Genomic DNA, 17,425 nt, shown 5'->3' with positions numbered 1-17,425 from the left:
AGGGCTGTGCAACCTGTCCAAAAGATAGCAGTGGGTCTTCAGAAAAAAAGAGCCTGGCTCACACAGGGGTTGAGGCTGCGACCTTAATGTAATTAGCATCGCACTCTAAGCTACTTGGGAAGATTAGAGCCAGGTGACTACAGGGCTCGAACCAGAGGCTTTGGCATGATTAGCAGAATGCTCTAACCAACTCAGGTCACTGGTCATGTATTTTGGCAAATCTAACAACACTTTCTGGGCCTTCTTAAATGAGACCATTTTCTCAAAGAAATAGTAAAGGAATTACCCTCTTTTATTAAGGACACAACAGCGGCCCTGAACAGATTGAATGATATAACAATGGATGACAATATGCTCCTTGTAACGGCCGATGTAGAAGCCTTATACACCTCTATCAGACATACAGATGGCCTAATCGCAGTAAAATTCTTCTTGGAAACTAGCAATCTCCCAAGGGATCTATCCGAACTTCTTCTGGAATTATTGAACTTCATTTTAACACACAATTTTTTTACATTCAAGGATTATTGTTTCCTCCAGACCCAAGGAACAGCAATGGGGGCCGCATGTGCCCCCTCATACGCTAACTTATTCCTTGGAGCATGGGAAAGAAAAATCTTTTTGACAGACCCAATTCAAGGAATAGAGCGGGTACATAATTGGATGCGATACATTGACGATGTACTATTCATTTGGCAAGGAACCACGGAAGAATTACATGCATTTATGAAAGATCTTAATAGGAATACAGAGAACATCAAACTAACCTATAAAGCGGGCCCTGAAATGGAATTTCTAGATATCAAGATGAAGACGAACAAAGAAGGCAAAATCAAAACTGAAGTATATCGGAAAGAAACAGCTACCAATTCCCTTCTACATGCTGAGTCAGCACATATCCCTTCAACAATAAAAGGGATACCAGTGGGGCAATTCCTAAGACTAAAGCGGATATGCTCGGATGAAACTAGCTTTGAACAACAAGCAGCAGATCTGAAAATACGCTTTAGAGAACGAGGGTATTCAAGAAAAAACATCGAGAGAGCATATCGCAGGGCAAAGTTTACACCTAGGAAAGAACTACTGTGTCCCAATGAGGAAGATAAAAGATTGAAGACAACTAGAGAAGGGAATACCACACGTTTTATTACAACATATAATAAAAACTGGAAAAAATTGACATCTACAGTTTCCAAATACTGGCCCATCTTGCATACTGACAAGAACATAAGCCAACTGATCACAAAACATCCAAAAATCACAGCACGAAGAGCTCAAAACTTAAAAGACAGGCTGGTTCATAGCCACTACATTCCCGAAAAAAAGAACCCTTTTGGAACAAAAGGTCCTAAATGGGGATGTTTCCCGTGCAAAAATTGTAAGGCTTGTGAGAATATCCAAAGAGGAGACTCCTTCTGGGATCAAAAATATAAGAAGGAATATAGGATAACACAGTACATTTCATGCAAAACCTCGGGCATAATATATCATGCAACATGCCCCTGTGGAAAAATTTATATTGGTCTCACGACAAGGGAATTTAAACTACGTGTCGGTGAACATATAAGAGACATCGAGAACGCGAAAACTGAGAAGCACATTGAGTCTTTGAAGACACTACCAAGACACTTTAAACTATGTCATCAATGCAATCCGAAGGGGCTAGTCTTTAAAGGCATCGATAAGGTACACTTGGGAGTTCGGGGGGGTGATCTGATGAAAAAACTTGCACAGATTGAATGTAAATGGATCTTCAAATTAGGCACAATGGCACCCCTTGGGTTAAATGAATCTCTAAGCTTTGGATCATTTTTGTAATTTTACTCTTGTGTCATAGGTATGATTTTAACAATGTTTTTTTAATTCTAGCTATATGAAACATCTAAAAGGACATGGGGAAGAAGTACTTACCGGGAGCGGTGGAGCCAGTCGGGAAGGAGACTTCTGTGTGAAACCGAAGACCTATAAGAAAAAATAGAAAGAAGCAAGATGATGACATTGAACTGATATTTCCAAGAATATTTCCAAGAAAGCTGGAATATTATAGACTTAACGGAGAAACTAAAAGAACAAAAAAGGAGGACACAATAACATTTAAAAAACCCAAAAAAAGAAATGCCATCTAGGAGATACATATATAGGTAATTTAAACATACGGACTGATGTCAATATGTAAGAACGTCTTCCTTCAAAGACATTTTATTCTATTAAGCCTGATAATATAATATGAAAATGTCACTATAAGAGCCGTGTAGACTTGTTAAATGAATAATGCTCAATGTACATCATTAGAAACCTGTTTAAGTTTATAAAACCTTGAATGTCATTATTTTTTACTTATATATATCCCTGTTTCTATTGTTGCACCCTCACCAAGGAAGCAATTTCTATATCCAACTTATATTCAATTCATATAGTTATACATAGAGAGTTGAGACATATTAATGGTCAACAAATACGGATAGACTTATTTGTTTATAACTGCACAATAAGATTAGTTTTATTTATACACACAAATACTTTCAATCAAAATTGCACGCCCCCACATCCCCCTAGATATCATCACTTGTAGATTCAAGAATACACATTCAAGAATTATAAAATCTCACAATCCCTTCTTTTGTCACCTTTTTCCATCAAGCACATCACAAGTCACATTGTTTTTCTGATTATTTGCATCAGTTCACTTATTATTTTGTTTAGCACCCAGGTAACATAGCACACCATAGGGGTCACCTAATCTATTATTCTTGGAGACACTTCTTTGTGTCCCTATTATTAATTTATTATTTTTGGAGACACTTTTTCGTCTTTCTCTTCATAAAAGAATGTAGCCACATTACACCAAATCAACACTCTTGAGATAAACACCATTCACTCACCTCAATTCACTAGGTCTATCCAAGATTAATCCGTAGACTGGGCGAGATTTACAACAATGGATGCATACAGAAGTTGAATAGTCCTTCCACATATCTGCCTCCTCAACTGACTACACATTACATTATTACCTATGAGCGCATCCTGGCGACCAACGCCGCCGGGTGACGATCCTTCCGACAATCACTAATGCGCATGCGCATACCCAGCCAGACGAGACTGAAAGTCTCCCTGCCTTGGGACTGCGCAGGCGCGGCAGTGGCCGGAAGATGGTCATCGCCATCTTACTACAGGCGGAAAAGGCGTTTAGGCATGCGCCAGCTAATAGGTAAACATACTAAGTATAGGAGTGACAGGCATACCCACCTCTTACAGCACTCCCAGAAGTCATGTGATGCATACCCCACACCTTAAATAGCTGGACGTACCCCTTAGTTAACACGCCTCCTGAGGAAGCAGCAAGCGAAACGCGCGTCGGGGCGCGGGGCAGACTAACAGCCGCAAAAAGGTAATAATCCCTATACTATAGATTTTAAATGTAAAGAATGCACTTTATTACCTAGCACTCGTTGCACCTTATTGTCCTATATAAATGTGTAAGGGCACATCGAAAATATAACATAGGAATGAATTGCTGAAAGTCTACTCCATCAACTTGGGATCATTTCCTTTTAATCTGATGAAGTTAATGTTTGTTTTTTGGTTTTATGTATTAAGAAATAAAAGTTATAAGATTTTAATTAACTATTTTCGAGTTCACTTTTCTTATCGGGTATCTATTGAAATATGAAGGTGAATTCCCCTGAATAATATTATAGGACATATTGTTGTTTGGGTACTTCTTAAATGACTGTCTAGCTGGATAAAAGGGCCGACAGGTCCGACCTAATTCTGATGAGAAAAGCCAGGCAACTACACAGATGGAACTGGAGACTTTGGCATTATTAGCATAATGCTCTAACCAACTGAGCTCGCCGGAAATGAAAGAGTTTTGCAACCTGTCCACTATATAACAGAGAGCTCACCAAAATTCAAGAATCTGGCCCCTGACCGGCCGTGGGCTGTGGCCATTCATCTGACGCTTTCTGGCCCATCCCGTATGACTTTGTACCCGGTAGAAGGGCTTAACAGTCCTCCTACTAAAGCTCACCAAAAGCGGAGGAACTGGCCCGTACGGGGATCGAACCCGCGACCTTGGCGTTATTAGCACCACGCTCTAACCAACTGAGCTAACCGGCCATATGTGATGTGCTCGGTCTTCTGATGCTTTCCGGCCCTACCCGCCCGAATGTCTACCGAATAAAAGGGATTAAAGGTCCGTTTGCCCACAATTGAAAAGAAAGGGCTGTGCAACCTGTCCAAAAGATAGCAGTGGGTCTTCAGAAAAAAAGAGCCTGGCTCACACAGGGGTTGAGGCTGCGCCCTTAATGTAATTAGCATCGCACTCTAAGCTACTTGGGAAGATTAGAGCCAGGTGACTACAGGGCTCGAACCAGAGGCTTTGGCATGATTAGCAGAATGCTCTAACCAACTCAGCTCACTGGTCATGTATTTTGGCAAATCTAACAACACTTTCTGGGCCTTCTTAAATGACTGTCTAGCTGGATAAAAGGGCCGACAGGTCCGACCTAATTCTGATGAGAAAAGCCAGGCAACTACACAGATGGAACTGGAGACTTTGGCATTATTAGCATAATGCTCTAACCAACTGAGCTCGCCGGAAATGAAAGAGTTTTGCAACCTGTCCACTATATAACAGAGAGCTCACCAAAATTCAAGAATCTGGCCCCTGACCGGCCGTGGGCTGTGGGCTGTGGCCATTCATCTGACGCTTTCTGGCCCATCCCGTATGACTTTGTACCCGGTAGAAGGGCTTAACAGTCCTCCTACTAAAGCTCACCAAAAGCGGAGGAACTGGCCCGTACGGGGATCGAACCCGCAACCTTGGCGTTATTAGCACCACGCTCTAACCAACTGAGCTAACCGGCCATATGTGATGTGCTCGGTCTTCTGATGCTTTCCGGCCCTACCCGCCCGAATGTCTACCGAATAAAAGGGATTAAAGGTCCGTTTGCCCACAATTGAAAAGAAAGGGCTGTGCAACCTGTCCAAAAGATAGCAGTGGGTCTTCAGAAAAAAAGAGCCTGGCTCACACAGGGGTTGAGGCTGCGCCCTTAATGTAATTAGCATCGCACTCTAAGCTACTTGGGAAGATTAGAGCCAGGTGACTACAGGGCTCGAACCAGAGGCTTTGGCATGATTAGCAGAATGCTCTAACCAACTCAGCTCACTGGTCATGTATTTTGGCAAATCTAACAACACTTTCTGGGCCTTCTTAAATGACTGTCTAGCTGGATAAAAGGGCCGACAGGTCCGACCTAATTCTGATGAGAAAAGCCAGGCAACTACACAGATGGAACTGGAGACTTTGGCATTATTAGCATAATGCTCTAACCAACTGAGCTCGCCGGAAATGAAAGAGTTTTGCAACCTGTCCACTATATAACAGAGAGCTCACCAAAATTCAAGAATCTGGCCCCTGACCGGCCGTGGGCTGTGGCCATTCATCTGACGCTTTCTGGCCCATCCCGTATGACTTTGTACCCGGTAGAAGGGCTTAACAGTCCTCCTACTAAAGCTCACCAAAAGCGGAGGAACTGGCCCGTACGGGGATCGAACCCGCGACCTTGGCGTTATTAGCACCACGCTCTAACCAACTGAGCTAACCGGCCATATGTGATGTGCTCGGTCTTCTGATGCTTTCCGGCCCTACCCGCCCGAATGTCTACCGAATAAAAGGGATTAAAGGTCCGTTTGCCCACAATTGAAAAGAAAGGGCTGTGCAACCTGTCCAAAAGATAGCAGTGGGTCTTCAGAAAAAAAGAGCCTGGCTCACACAGGGGTTGAGGCTGCGACCTTAATGTAATTAGCATCGCACTCTAAGCTACTTGGGAAGATTAGAGCCAGGTGACTACAGGGCTCGAACCAGAGGCTTTGGCATGATTAGCAGAATGCTCTAACCAACTCAGCTCACTGGTCATGTATTTTGGCAAATCTAACAACACTTTCTGGGCCTTCTTAAATGACTGTCTAGCTGGATAAAAGGGCCGACAGGTCCGACCTAATTCTGATGAGAAAAGCCAGGCAACTACACAGATGGAACTGGAGACTTTGGCGTTATTAGCATAATGCTGTAACCAACTGAGCTCGCCGGAAATGAAAGAGTTTTGCAACCTGTCCACTATATAACAGAGAGCTCACCAAAATTCAAGAATCTGGCCCCTGACCGGCCATGGGCTGTGGCCATTCATCTGACGCTTTCTGGCCCATCCCGTATGACTTTGTACCCGGTAGAAGGGCTTAACAGTCCTCCTACTAAAGCTCACCAAAAGCGGAGGAACTGGCCCGTACGGGGATCGAACCCGCAACCTTGGCGTTATTAGCACCACGCTCTAACCAACTGAGCTAACCGGCCATATGTGATGTGCTCGGTCTTCTGATGCTTTCCGGCCCTACCCGCCCGAATGTCTACCGAATAAAAGGGATTAAAGGTCCGTTTGCCCACAATTGAAAAGAAAGGGCTGTGCAACCTGTCCAAAAGATAGCAGTGGGTCTTCAGAAAAAAAGAGCCTGGCTCACACAGGGGTTGAGGCTGCAACCTTAATGTAATTAGCATCGCACTCTAAGCTACTTGGGAAGATTAGAGCCAGGTGACTACAGGGCTCGAACCAGAGGCTTTGGCATGATTAGCAGAATGCTCTAACCAACTCAGCTCACTGGTCATGTATTTTGGCAAATCTAACAACACTTTCTGGGCCTTCTTAAATGACTGTCTAGCTGGATAAAAGGGCCGACAGGTCCGACCTAATTCTGATGAGAAAAGCCAGGCAACTACACAGATGGAACTGGAGACTTTGGCGTTATTAGCATAATGCTCTAACCAACTGAGCTCGCCGGAAATGAAAGAGTTTTGCAACCTGTCCACTATATAACAGAGAGCTCACCAAAATTCAAGAATCTGGCCCCTGACCGGCCGTGGGCTGTGGCCATTCATCTGACGCTTTCTGGCCCATCCCGTATGACTTTGTACCCGGTAGAAGGGCTTAACAGTCCTCCTACTAAAGCTCACCAAAAGCGGAGGAACTGGCCCGTACGGGGATCGAACCCGCGACCTTGGCGTTATTAGCACCACGCTCTAACCAACTGAGCTAACCGGCCATATGTGATGTGCTCGGTCTTCTGATGCTTTCCGGCCCTACCCGCCCAAATGTCTACCGAATAAAAGGGATTAAAGGTCCGTTTGCCCACAATTGAAAAGAAAGGGCTGTGCAACCTGTCCAAAAGATAGCAGTGGGTCTTCAGAAAAAAAGAGCCTGGCTCACACAGGGGTTGAGGCTGCGACCTTAATGTAATTAGCATCGCACTCTAAGCTACTTGGGAAGATTAGAGCCAGGTGACTACAGGGCTCGAACCAGAGGCTTTGGCATGATTAGCAGAATGCTCTAACCAACTCAGCTCACTGGTCATGTATTTTGGCAAATCTAACAACACTTTCTGGGCCTTCTTAAATGACTGTCTAGCTGGATAAAAGGGCCGACAGGTCCGACCTAATTCTGATGAGAAAAGCCAGGCAACTACACAGATGGAACTGGAGACTTTGGCGTTATTAGCATAATGCTCTAACCAACTGAGCTCGCCGGAAATGAAAGAGTTTTGCAACCTGTCCACTATATAACAGAGAGCTCACCAAAATTCAAGAATCTGGCCCCTGACCGGCCGTGGGCTGTGGCCATTCATCTGACGCTTTCTGGCCCATCCCGTATGACTTTGTACCCGGTAGAAGGGCTTAACAGTCCTCCTACTAAAGCTCACCAAAAACGGAGGAACTGGCCCGTACGGGGATCGAACCCGCGACCTTGGCGTTATTAGCACCACGCTCTAACCAACTGAGCTAACCGGCCATATGTGATGTGCTCGGTCTTCTGATGCTTTCCGGCCCTACCCGCCCGAATGTCTACCGAATAAAAGGGATTAAAGGTCCGTTTGCCCACAATTGAAAAGAAAGGGCTGTGCAACCTGTCCAAAAGATAGCAGTGGGTCTTCAGAAAAAAAGAGCCTGGCTCACACAGGGGTTGAGGCTGCCACCTTAATGTAATTAGCATCGCACTCTAAGCTACCTGGGAAGATTAGAGCCAGGTGACTACAGGGCTCGAACCAGAGGCTTTGGCATGATTAGCAGAATGCTCTAACCAACTCAGCTCACTGGTCATGTATTTTGGCAAATCTAACAACACTTTCGGGGCCTTCTTAAATGACTGTCTAGCTGGATAAAAGGGCCGACAGGTCCGACCTAATTCTGATGAGAAAAGCCAGGCAACTACACAGATGGAACTGGAGACTTTGGCGTTATTAGCATAATGCTCTAACCAACTGAGCTCGCCGGAAATGAAAGAGTTTTGCAACCTGTCCACTATATAACAGAGAGCTCACCAAAATTCAAGAATCTGGCCCCTGACCGGCCGTGGGCTGTGGCCATTCATCTGACGCTTTCTGGCCCATCCCGTATGACTTTGTACCCGGTAGAAGGGCTTAACAGTCCTCCTACTAAAGCTCACCAAAAGCGGAGGAACTGGCCCGTACGGGGATCGAACCCGCGACCTTGGCGTTATTAGCACCACGCTCTAACCAACTGAGCTAACCAGCCATATGTGATGTGCTCGGTCTTCTGATGCTTTCCGGCCCTACCCGCCCGAATGTCTACCGAATAAAAGGGATTAAAGGTCCGTTTGCCCACAATTGAAAAGAAAGGGCTGTGCAACCTGTCCAAAAGATAGCAGTGGGTCTTCAGAAAAAAAGAGCCTGGCTCACACAGGGGTTGAGGCTGCGACCTTAATGTAATTAGCATCGCACTCTAAGCTACTTGGGAAGATTAGAGCCAGGTGACTACAGGGCTCGAACCAGAGGCTTTGGCATGATTAGCAGAATGCTCTAACCAACTCAGCTCACTGGTCATGTATTTTGGCAAATCTAACAACACTTTCTGGGCCTTCTTAAATGACTGTCTAGCTGGATAAAAGGGCCGACAGGTCCGACCTAATTCTGATGAGAAAAGCCAGGCAACTACACAGATGGAACTGGAGACTTTGGCGTTATTAGCATAATGCTCTAACCAACTGAGCTCGCCGGAAATGAAAGAGTTTTGCAACCTGTCCACTATATAACAGAGAGCTCACCAAAATTCAAGAATCTGGCCCCTGACCGGCCGTGGGCTGTGGCCATTCATCTGACGCTTTCTGGCCCATCCCGTATGACTTTGTACCCGGTAGAAGGGCTTAACAGTCCTCCTACTAAAGCTCACCAAAAACGGAGGAACTGGCCCGTACGGGGATCGAACCCGCGACCTTGGCGTTATTAGCACCACGCTCTAACCAACTGAGCTAACCGGCCATATGTGATGTGCTCGGTCTTCTGATGCTTTCCGGCCCTACCCGCCCGAATGTCTACCGAATAAAAGGGATTAAAGGTCCGTTTGCCCACAATTGAAAAGAAAGGGCTGTGCAACCTGTCCAAAAGATAGCAGTGGGTCTTCAGAAAAAAAGAGCCTGGCTCACACAGGGGTTGAGGCTGCCACCTTAATGTAATTAGCATCGCACTCTAAGCTACCTGGGAAGATTAGAGCCAGGTGACTACAGGGCTCGAACCAGAGGCTTTGGCATGATTAGCAGAATGCTCTAACCAACTCAGCTCACTGGTCATGTATTTTGGCAAATCTAACAACACTTTCGGGGCCTTCTTAAATGACTGTCTAGCTGGATAAAAGGGCCGACAGGTCCGACCTAATTCTGATGAGAAAAGCCAGGCAACTACACAGATGGAACTGGAGACTTTGGCGTTATTAGCATAATGCTCTAACCAACTGAGCTCGCCGGAAATGAAAGAGTTTTGCAACCTGTCCACTATATAACAGAGAGCTCACCAAAATTCAAGAATCTGGCCCCTGACCGGCCGTGGGCTGTGGCCATTCATCTGACGCTTTCTGGCCCATCCCGTATGACTTTGTACCCGGTAGAAGGGCTTAACAGTCCTCCTACTAAAGCTCACCAAAAGCGGAGGAACTGGCCCGTACGGGGATCGAACCCGCGACCTTGGCGTTATTAGCACCACGCTCTAACCAACTGAGCTAACCGGCCATATGTGATGTGCTCGGTCTTCTGATGCTTTCCGGCCCTACCCGCCCGAATGTCTACCGAATAAAAGGGATTAAAGGTCCGTTTGCCCACAATTGAAAAGAAAGGGCTGTGCAACCTGTCCAAAAGATAGCAGTGGGTCTTCAGAAAAAAAGAGCCTGGCTCACACAGGGGTTGAGGCTGCGACCTTAATGTAATTAGCATCGCACTCTAAGCTACTTGGGAAGATTAGAGCCAGGTGACTACAGGGCTCGAACCAGAGGCTTTGGCATGATTAGCAGAATGCTCTAACCAACTCAGCTCACTGGTCATGTATTTTGGCAAATCTAACAACACTTTCTGGGCCTTCTTAAATGACTGTCTAGCTGGATAAAAGGGCCGACAGGTCCGACCTAATTCTGATGAGAAAAGCCAGGCAACTACACAGATGGAACTGGAGACTTTGGCGTTATTAGCATAATGCTCTAACCAACTGAGCTCGCCGGAAATGAAAGAGTTTTGCAACCTGTCCACTATATAACAGAGAGCTCACCAAAATTCAAGAATCTGGCCCCTGACCGGCCGTGGGCTGTGGCCATTCATCTGACGCTTTCTGGCCCATCCCGTATGACTTTGTACCCGGTAGAAGGGCTTAACAGTCCTCCTACTAAAGCTCACCAAAAGCGGAGGAACTGGCCCGTACGGGGATCGAACCCGCGACCTTGGCGTTATTAGCACCACGCTCTAACCAACTGAGCTAACCGGCCATATGTGATGTGCTCGGTCTTCTGATGCTTTCCGGCCCTACCCGCCCGAATGTCTACCGAATAAAAGGGATTAAAGGTCCGTTTGCCCACAATTGAAAAGAAAGGGCTGTGCAACCTGTCCAAAAGATAGCAGTGGGTCTTCAGAAAAAAAGAGCCTGGCTCACACAGGGGTTGAGGCTGCGACCTTAATGTAATTAGCATCGCACTCTAAGCTACTTGGGAAGATTAGAGCCAGGTGACTACAGGGCTCGAACCAGAGGCTTTGGCATGATTAGCAGAATGCTCTAACCAACTCAGCTCACTGGTCATGTATTTTGGCAAATCTAACAACACTTTCTGGGCCTTCTTAAATGACTGTCTAGCTGGATAAAAGGGCCGACAGGTCCGACCTAATTCTGATGAGAAAAGCCAGGCAACTACACAGATGGAACTGGAGACTTTGGCGTTATTAGCATAATGCTCTAACCAACTGAGCTCGCCGGAAATGAAAGAGTTTTGCAACCTGTCCACTATATAACAGAGAGCTCACCAAAATTCAAGAATCTGGCCCCTGACCGGCCGTGGGCTGTGGCCATTCATCTGACGCTTTCTGGCCCATCCCGTATGACTTTGTACCCGGTAGAAGGGCTTAACAGTCCTCCTACTAAAGCTCACCAAAAGCGGATGAACTGGCCCGTACGGGGATCGAACCCGCGACCTTGGCGTTATTAGCACCACGCTCTAACCAACTGAGCTAACCGGCCATATGTGATGTGCTCGGTCTTCTGATGCTTTCCGGCCCTACCCGCCCGAATGTCTACCGAATAAAAGGGATTAAAGGTCCGTTTGCCCACAATTGAAAAGAAAGGGCTGTGCAACCTGTCCAAAAGATAGCAGTGGGTCTTCAGAAAAAAAGAGCCTGGCTCACACAGGGGTTGAGGCTGCCACCTTAATGTAATTAGCATCGCACTCTAAGCTACCTGGGAAGATTAGAGCCAGGTGACTACAGGACTCGAACCAGAGGCTTTGGCATGATTAGCAGAATGCTCTAACCAACTCAGCTCACTGGTCATGTATTTTGGCAAATCTAACAACACTTTCTGGGCCTTCTTAAATGACTGTCTAGCTGGATAAAAGGGCCGACAGGTCCAACCTAATTCTGATGAGAAAAGCCAGGCAACTACACAGATGGAACTGGAGACTTTGGCATTATTAGCATAATGCTCTAACCAACTGATCTCGCCGGAAATGAAAGAGTTTTGCAACCTGTCCACTATATAACAGAGAGCTCACCAAAATTCAAGAATCTGGCCCCTGACCGGCCGTGGGCTGTCTCCATTCATCTGACGCTTTCTGGCCCATCCCGTATGACTTTGTACCCGGTAGAAGGGCTTAAAAGTCCTCCTACTAAAGCTCACCAAAAGCAGAGGAACTGGCCCGTACGGGGATCGAACCCGCGACCTTGGCGTTATTAGCACCACGCTCTAACCAACTGAGCTAACCGGCCATATGTGATGTGCTCGGTCTTCTGATGCTTTCCGGCCCTACCCGCCCGAATGTCTACCGAATAAAAGGGATTAAAGGTCCGTTTGCCCACAATTGAAAAGAAAGGGCTGTGCAACCTGTCCAAAAGATAGCAGTGGGTCTTCAGAAAAAAAGAGCCTGGCTCACACAGGGGTTGAGGCTGCGACCTTAATGTAATTAGCATCGCACTCTAAGCTACCTGGGAAGATTAGAGCCAGGTGACTACAGGACTCGAACCAGAGGCTTTGGCATGATTAGCAGAATGCTCTAACCAACTCAGCTCACTGGTCATGTATTTTGGCAAATCTAACAACACTTTCTGGGCCTTCTTAAATGACTGTCTAGCTGGATAAAAGGGCCGACAGGTCCGACCTAATTCTGATGAGAAAAGCCAGGCAACTACACAGATGGAACTGGAGACTTTGGCGTTATTAGCATAATGCTCTAACCAACTGAGCTCGCCGGAAATGAAAGAGTTTTGCAACCTGTCCACTATATAACAGAGAGCTCACCAAAATTCAAGAATCTGGCCCCTGACCGGCCGTGGGCTGTGGCCATTCATCTGACGCTTTCTGGCCCATCCCGTATGACTTTGTACCCGGTAGAAGGGCTTAACAGTCCTCCTACTAAAGCTCACCAAAAGCGGAGGAACTGGCCCGTACGGGGATCGAACCCGCGACCTTGGCGTTATTAGCACCACGCTCTAACCAACTGAGCTAACCGGCCATATGTGATGTGCTCGGTCTTCTGATGCTTTCCGGCCCTACCCGCCCGAATGTCTACCGAATAAAAGGGATTAAAGGTCCGTTTGCCCACAATTGAAAAGAAAGGGCTGTGCAACCTGTCCAAAAGATAGCAGTGGGTCTTCAGAAAAAAAGAGCCTGGCTCACACAGGGGTTGAGGCTGCGACCTTAATGTAATTAGCATCGCACTCTAAGCTACTTGGGAAGATTAGAGCCAGGTGACTACAGGGCTCGAACCAGAGGCTTTGGCATGATTAGCAGAATGCTCTAACCAACTCAGCTCACTGGTCATGTATTTTGGCAAATCTAACAACACTTTCTGGGCCTTCTTAAATGACTGTCTAGCTGGATAAAAGGGCCGACAGGTCCGACCTAATTCTGATGAGAAAAGCCAGGCAACTACACAGATGGAACTGGAGACTTTGGCGTTATTAGCATAATGCTCTAACCAACTGAGCTCGCCGGAAATGAAAGAGTTTTGCAACCTGTCCACTATATAACAGAGAGCTCACCAAAATTCAAGAATCTGGCCCCTGACCGGCCGTGGGCAGTGGCCATTCATCTGACGCTTTCTGGCCCATCCCGTATGACTTTGTACCCGGTAGAAGGGCTTAACAGTCCTCCTACTAAAGCTCACCAAAAGCGGAGGAACTGGCGCGTACGGGGATCGAACCCGCGACCTTGGCGTTATTAGCACCACGCTCTAACCAACTGAGCTAACCGGCCATATGTGATGTGCTCGGTCTTCTGATGCTTTCCGGCCCTACCCGCCCGAATGTCTACCGAATAAAAGGGATTAAAGGTCCGTTTGCCCACAATTGAAAAGAAAGGGCTGTGCAACCTGTCCAAAAGATAGCAGTGGGTCTTCAGAAAAAAAGAGCCTGGCTCACACAGGGGTTGAGGCTGCGACCTTAATGTAATTAGCATCGCACTCTAAGCTACTTGGGAAGATTAGAGCCAGGTGACTACAGGGCTCGAACCAGAGGCTTTGGCATGATTAGCAGAATGCTCTAACCAACTCAGCTCACTGGTCATGTATTTTGGCAAATCTAACAACACTTTCTGGGCCTTCTTAAATGACTGTCTAGCTGGATAAAAGGGCCGACAGGTCCGACCTAATTCTGATGAGAAAAGCCAGGCAACTACACAGATGGAACTGGAGACTTTGGCGTTATTAGCATAATGCTCTAACCAACTGAGCTCGCCGGAAATGAAAGAGTTTTGCAACCTGTCCACTATATAACAGAGAGCTCACCAAAATTCAAGATTCTGGCCCCTGACCGGCCGTGGGCTGTGGCCATTCATCTGACGCTTTCTGGCCCATCCCGTATGACTTTGTACCCGGTAGAAGGGCTTAACAGTCCTCCATACTAATGCTCACCAAAAGCGGAGGAACTGGCCTGTACGGGGATCGAACCCGCGACCTTGGCGTTATTAGCACCACGCTCTAACCAACTGAGCTAACCGGCCATATGTGATGTGCTCGGTCTTCTGATGCTTTCCGGCCCTACCCGCCCGAATGTCTACCGAATAAAAGGGATTAAAGGTCCGTTTGCCCACAATTGAAAAGAAAGGGCTGTGCAACCTGTCCAAAAGATAGCAGTGGGTCTTCAGAAAAAAAGAGCCTGGCTCACACAGGGGTTGAGGCTGCGACCTTAATGTAATTAGCATCGCACTCTAAGCTACTTGGGAAGATTAGAGCCAGGTGACTACAGGACTCGAACCAGAGGCTTTGGCATGATTAGCAGAATGCTCTAACCAACTCAGCTCACTGGTCATGTATTTTGGCAAATCTAACAACACTTTCTGGGCCTTCTTAAATGACTGTCTAGCTGGATAAAAGGGCCGACAGGTCCGACCTAATTCTGATGAGAAAAGCCAGGCAACTACACAGATGGAACTGGAGACTTTGGCATTATTAGCATAATGCTCTAACCAACTGAGCTCGCCGGAAATGAAAGAGTTTTGCAACCTGTCCACTATATAACAGAGAGCTCACCAAAATTCAAGAATCTGGCCCCTGACCGGCCGTGGGCTGTGGCCATTCATCTGACGCTTTCTGGCCCATCCCGTATGACTTTGTACCCGGTAGAAGGGCTTAACAGTCCTCCTACTAAAGCTCACCAAAAGCGGAGGAACTGGCCCGTACGGGGATCGAACCCGCGACCTTGGCGTTATTAGCACCACGCTCTAACCAACTGAGCTAACCGGCCATATGTGATGTGCTCGGTCTTCTGATGCTTTCCGGCCCTACCCGCCCGAATGTCTACCGAATAAAAGGGATTAAAGGTCCGTTTGCCCACAATTGAAAAGAAAGGGCTGTGCAACCTGTCCAAAAGATAGCAGTGGGTCTTCAGAAAAAAAGAGCCTGGCTCACACAGGGGTTGAGGCTGCGACCTTAATGTAATTAGCATCGCACTCTAAGCTACTTGGGAAGATTAGAGCCAGGTGACTACAGGGCTCGAACCAGAGGCTTTGGCATGATTAGCAGAATGCTCTAACCAACTCAGCTCACTGGTCATGTATTTTGGCAAATCTAACAACACTTTCTGGGCCTTCTTAAATGACTGTCTAGCTGGATAAAAGGGCCGACAGGTCCGACCTAATTCTGATGAGAAAAGCCAGGCAACTACACAGATGGAACTGGAGACTTTGGCGTTATTAGCATAATGCTCTAACCAACTGAGCTCGCCGGAAATGAAAGAGTTTTGCAACCTGTCCACTATATAACAGAGAGCTCACCAAAATTCAAGAATCTGGCCCCTGACCGGCCGTGGGCTGTGGCCATTCATCTGACGCTTTCTGGCCCATCCCGTATGACTTTGTACCCGGTAGAAGGGCTTAACAGTCCTCCTACTAAAGCTCACCAAAAGCGGAGGAACTGGCCCGTACGGGGATCGAACCCGCGACCTTGGCGTTATTAGCACCACGCTCTAACCAACTGAGCTAACCGGCCATATGTGATGTGTTGGTCTTCTGATGCTTTCCGGCCCTACCCGCCCGAATGTCTACCGAATAAAAGGGATTAAAGGTCCGTTTGCCCACAATTGAAAAGAAAGGGCTGTGCAACCTGTCCAAAAGATAGCAGTGGGTCTTCAGAAAAAAAGAGCCTGGCTCACACAGGGGTTGAGGCTGCGACCTTAATGTAATTAGCATCGCACTCTAAGCTACTTGGGAAGATTAGAGCCAGGTGACTACAGGGCTCGAACCAGAGGCTTTGGCATGATTAGCAGAATGCTCTAACCAACTCAGCTCACTGGTCATGTATTTTGGCAAATCTAACAACACTTTCTGGGCCTTCTTAAATGACTGTCTAGCTGGATAAAAGGGTCGACAGGTCCGACCTAATTCTGATGAGAAAAGCCAGGCAACTACACAGATGGAACTGGAGACTTTGGCATTATTAGCATAATGCTCTAACCAACTGAGCTCGCCGGAAATGAAAGAGTTTTGCAACCTGTCCACTATATAACAGAGAGCTCACCAAAATTCAAGAATCTGGCCCCTGACCGGCCGTGGGCTGTGGCCATTCATCTGACGCTTTCTGGCCCATCCCGTATGACTTTGTACCCGGTAGAAGGGCTTAACAGTCCTCCTACTAAAGCTCACCAAAAGCGGAGGAACTGGCCCGTACGGGGATCGAACCCGCGACCTTGGCGTTATTAGCACCACGCTCTAACCAACTGAGCTAACCGGCCATATGTGATGTGCTCGGTCTTCTGATGCTTTCCGGCCCTACCCGCCCGAATGTCTACCGAATAAAAGGGATTAAAGGTCCGTGTGCCCACAATTGAAAAGAAAGGGCTGTGCAACCTGTCCAAAAGATAGCAGTGGGTCTTCAGAAAAAAAGAGCCTGGCTCACACAGGGGTTGAGGCTGCGACCTTAATGTAATTAGCATCGCACTCTAAGCTACCTGGGAAGATTAGAGCCAGGTGACTACAGGGCTCGAACCAGAGGCTTTGGCATGATTAGCAGAATGCTCTAACCAACTCAGCTCACTGGTCATGTATTTTGGCAAATCTAACAACACTTTCTGGGCCTTCTTAAATGACTGTCTAGCTGGATAAAAGGGCCGACAGGTCCGACCTAATTCTGATGAGAAAAGCCAGGCAACTACACAGATGGAACTGGAGACTTTGGCATTATTAGCATAATGCTCTAACCAACTGAGCTCGCCGGAAATGAAAGAGTTTTGCAACCTGTCCACTATATAACAGAGAGCTCACCAAAATTCAAGAATCTGGCCCCTGACCGGCCGTGGGCTGTGGCCATTCATCTGACGCTTTCTGGCCCATCCCGTATGACTTTGTACCCGGTAGAAGGGCTTAACAGTCCTCCTACTAAAGCTCACCAAAAGCGGAGGAA

At 47.0% G+C, this 17,425-nt stretch overlaps 13 non-coding genes across 13 annotated transcripts; all 13 read right to left on the bottom strand.

Moving 5' to 3' along the window:
• Positions 1-4,045: 4,045 nt before the first annotated feature.
• On the bottom strand, positions 4,046-4,119 carry TRNAI-AAU (transfer RNA isoleucine (anticodon AAU)). The gene has a single exon. It is a non-coding gene; the product is annotated as a tRNA-Ile (tRNA).
• Positions 4,120-5,538: 1,419 nt separating this feature from the next.
• On the bottom strand, positions 5,539-5,612 carry TRNAI-AAU (transfer RNA isoleucine (anticodon AAU)). Its single transcript has one exon. It is a non-coding gene; the product is annotated as a tRNA-Ile (tRNA).
• Positions 5,613-7,024: 1,412 nt separating this feature from the next.
• On the bottom strand, positions 7,025-7,098 carry TRNAI-AAU (transfer RNA isoleucine (anticodon AAU)). The gene has a single exon. It is a non-coding gene; the product is annotated as a tRNA-Ile (tRNA).
• A 669-nt stretch (positions 7,099-7,767) lies between these two features.
• Positions 7,768-7,841, bottom strand: TRNAI-AAU (transfer RNA isoleucine (anticodon AAU)). Its single transcript has one exon. It is a non-coding gene; the product is annotated as a tRNA-Ile (tRNA).
• A 1,412-nt stretch (positions 7,842-9,253) lies between these two features.
• Positions 9,254-9,327, bottom strand: TRNAI-AAU (transfer RNA isoleucine (anticodon AAU)). Its single transcript has one exon. It is a non-coding gene; the product is annotated as a tRNA-Ile (tRNA).
• A 669-nt stretch (positions 9,328-9,996) lies between these two features.
• Positions 9,997-10,070, bottom strand: TRNAI-AAU (transfer RNA isoleucine (anticodon AAU)). The gene has a single exon. It is a non-coding gene; the product is annotated as a tRNA-Ile (tRNA).
• Positions 10,071-10,739: 669 nt separating this feature from the next.
• TRNAI-AAU (transfer RNA isoleucine (anticodon AAU)) lies at positions 10,740-10,813 on the bottom strand. Its single transcript has one exon. It is a non-coding gene; the product is annotated as a tRNA-Ile (tRNA).
• Positions 10,814-11,482: 669 nt separating this feature from the next.
• TRNAI-AAU (transfer RNA isoleucine (anticodon AAU)) lies at positions 11,483-11,556 on the bottom strand. Its single transcript has one exon. It is a non-coding gene; the product is annotated as a tRNA-Ile (tRNA).
• A 669-nt stretch (positions 11,557-12,225) lies between these two features.
• TRNAI-AAU (transfer RNA isoleucine (anticodon AAU)) lies at positions 12,226-12,299 on the bottom strand. The gene has a single exon. It is a non-coding gene; the product is annotated as a tRNA-Ile (tRNA).
• Positions 12,300-12,968: 669 nt separating this feature from the next.
• Positions 12,969-13,042, bottom strand: TRNAI-AAU (transfer RNA isoleucine (anticodon AAU)). The gene has a single exon. It is a non-coding gene; the product is annotated as a tRNA-Ile (tRNA).
• Positions 13,043-15,198: 2,156 nt separating this feature from the next.
• Positions 15,199-15,272, bottom strand: TRNAI-AAU (transfer RNA isoleucine (anticodon AAU)). The gene has a single exon. It is a non-coding gene; the product is annotated as a tRNA-Ile (tRNA).
• A 669-nt stretch (positions 15,273-15,941) lies between these two features.
• Positions 15,942-16,015, bottom strand: TRNAI-AAU (transfer RNA isoleucine (anticodon AAU)). Its single transcript has one exon. It is a non-coding gene; the product is annotated as a tRNA-Ile (tRNA).
• A 668-nt stretch (positions 16,016-16,683) lies between these two features.
• On the bottom strand, positions 16,684-16,757 carry TRNAI-AAU (transfer RNA isoleucine (anticodon AAU)). The gene has a single exon. It is a non-coding gene; the product is annotated as a tRNA-Ile (tRNA).
• Between the last annotated feature and the right edge of the window lie 668 nt (positions 16,758-17,425).

The sequence above is a fragment of the Engystomops pustulosus genome, chromosome 4 (genome assembly GCF_040894005.1).
Source record: "Engystomops pustulosus chromosome 4, aEngPut4.maternal, whole genome shotgun sequence".
Lineage (NCBI taxonomy): Eukaryota > Metazoa > Chordata > Amphibia > Anura > Leptodactylidae > Engystomops > Engystomops pustulosus.
Note: the sequence above shows the minus strand (reverse complement) of the source record. Positions and strands in the feature narration are given on the sequence as shown.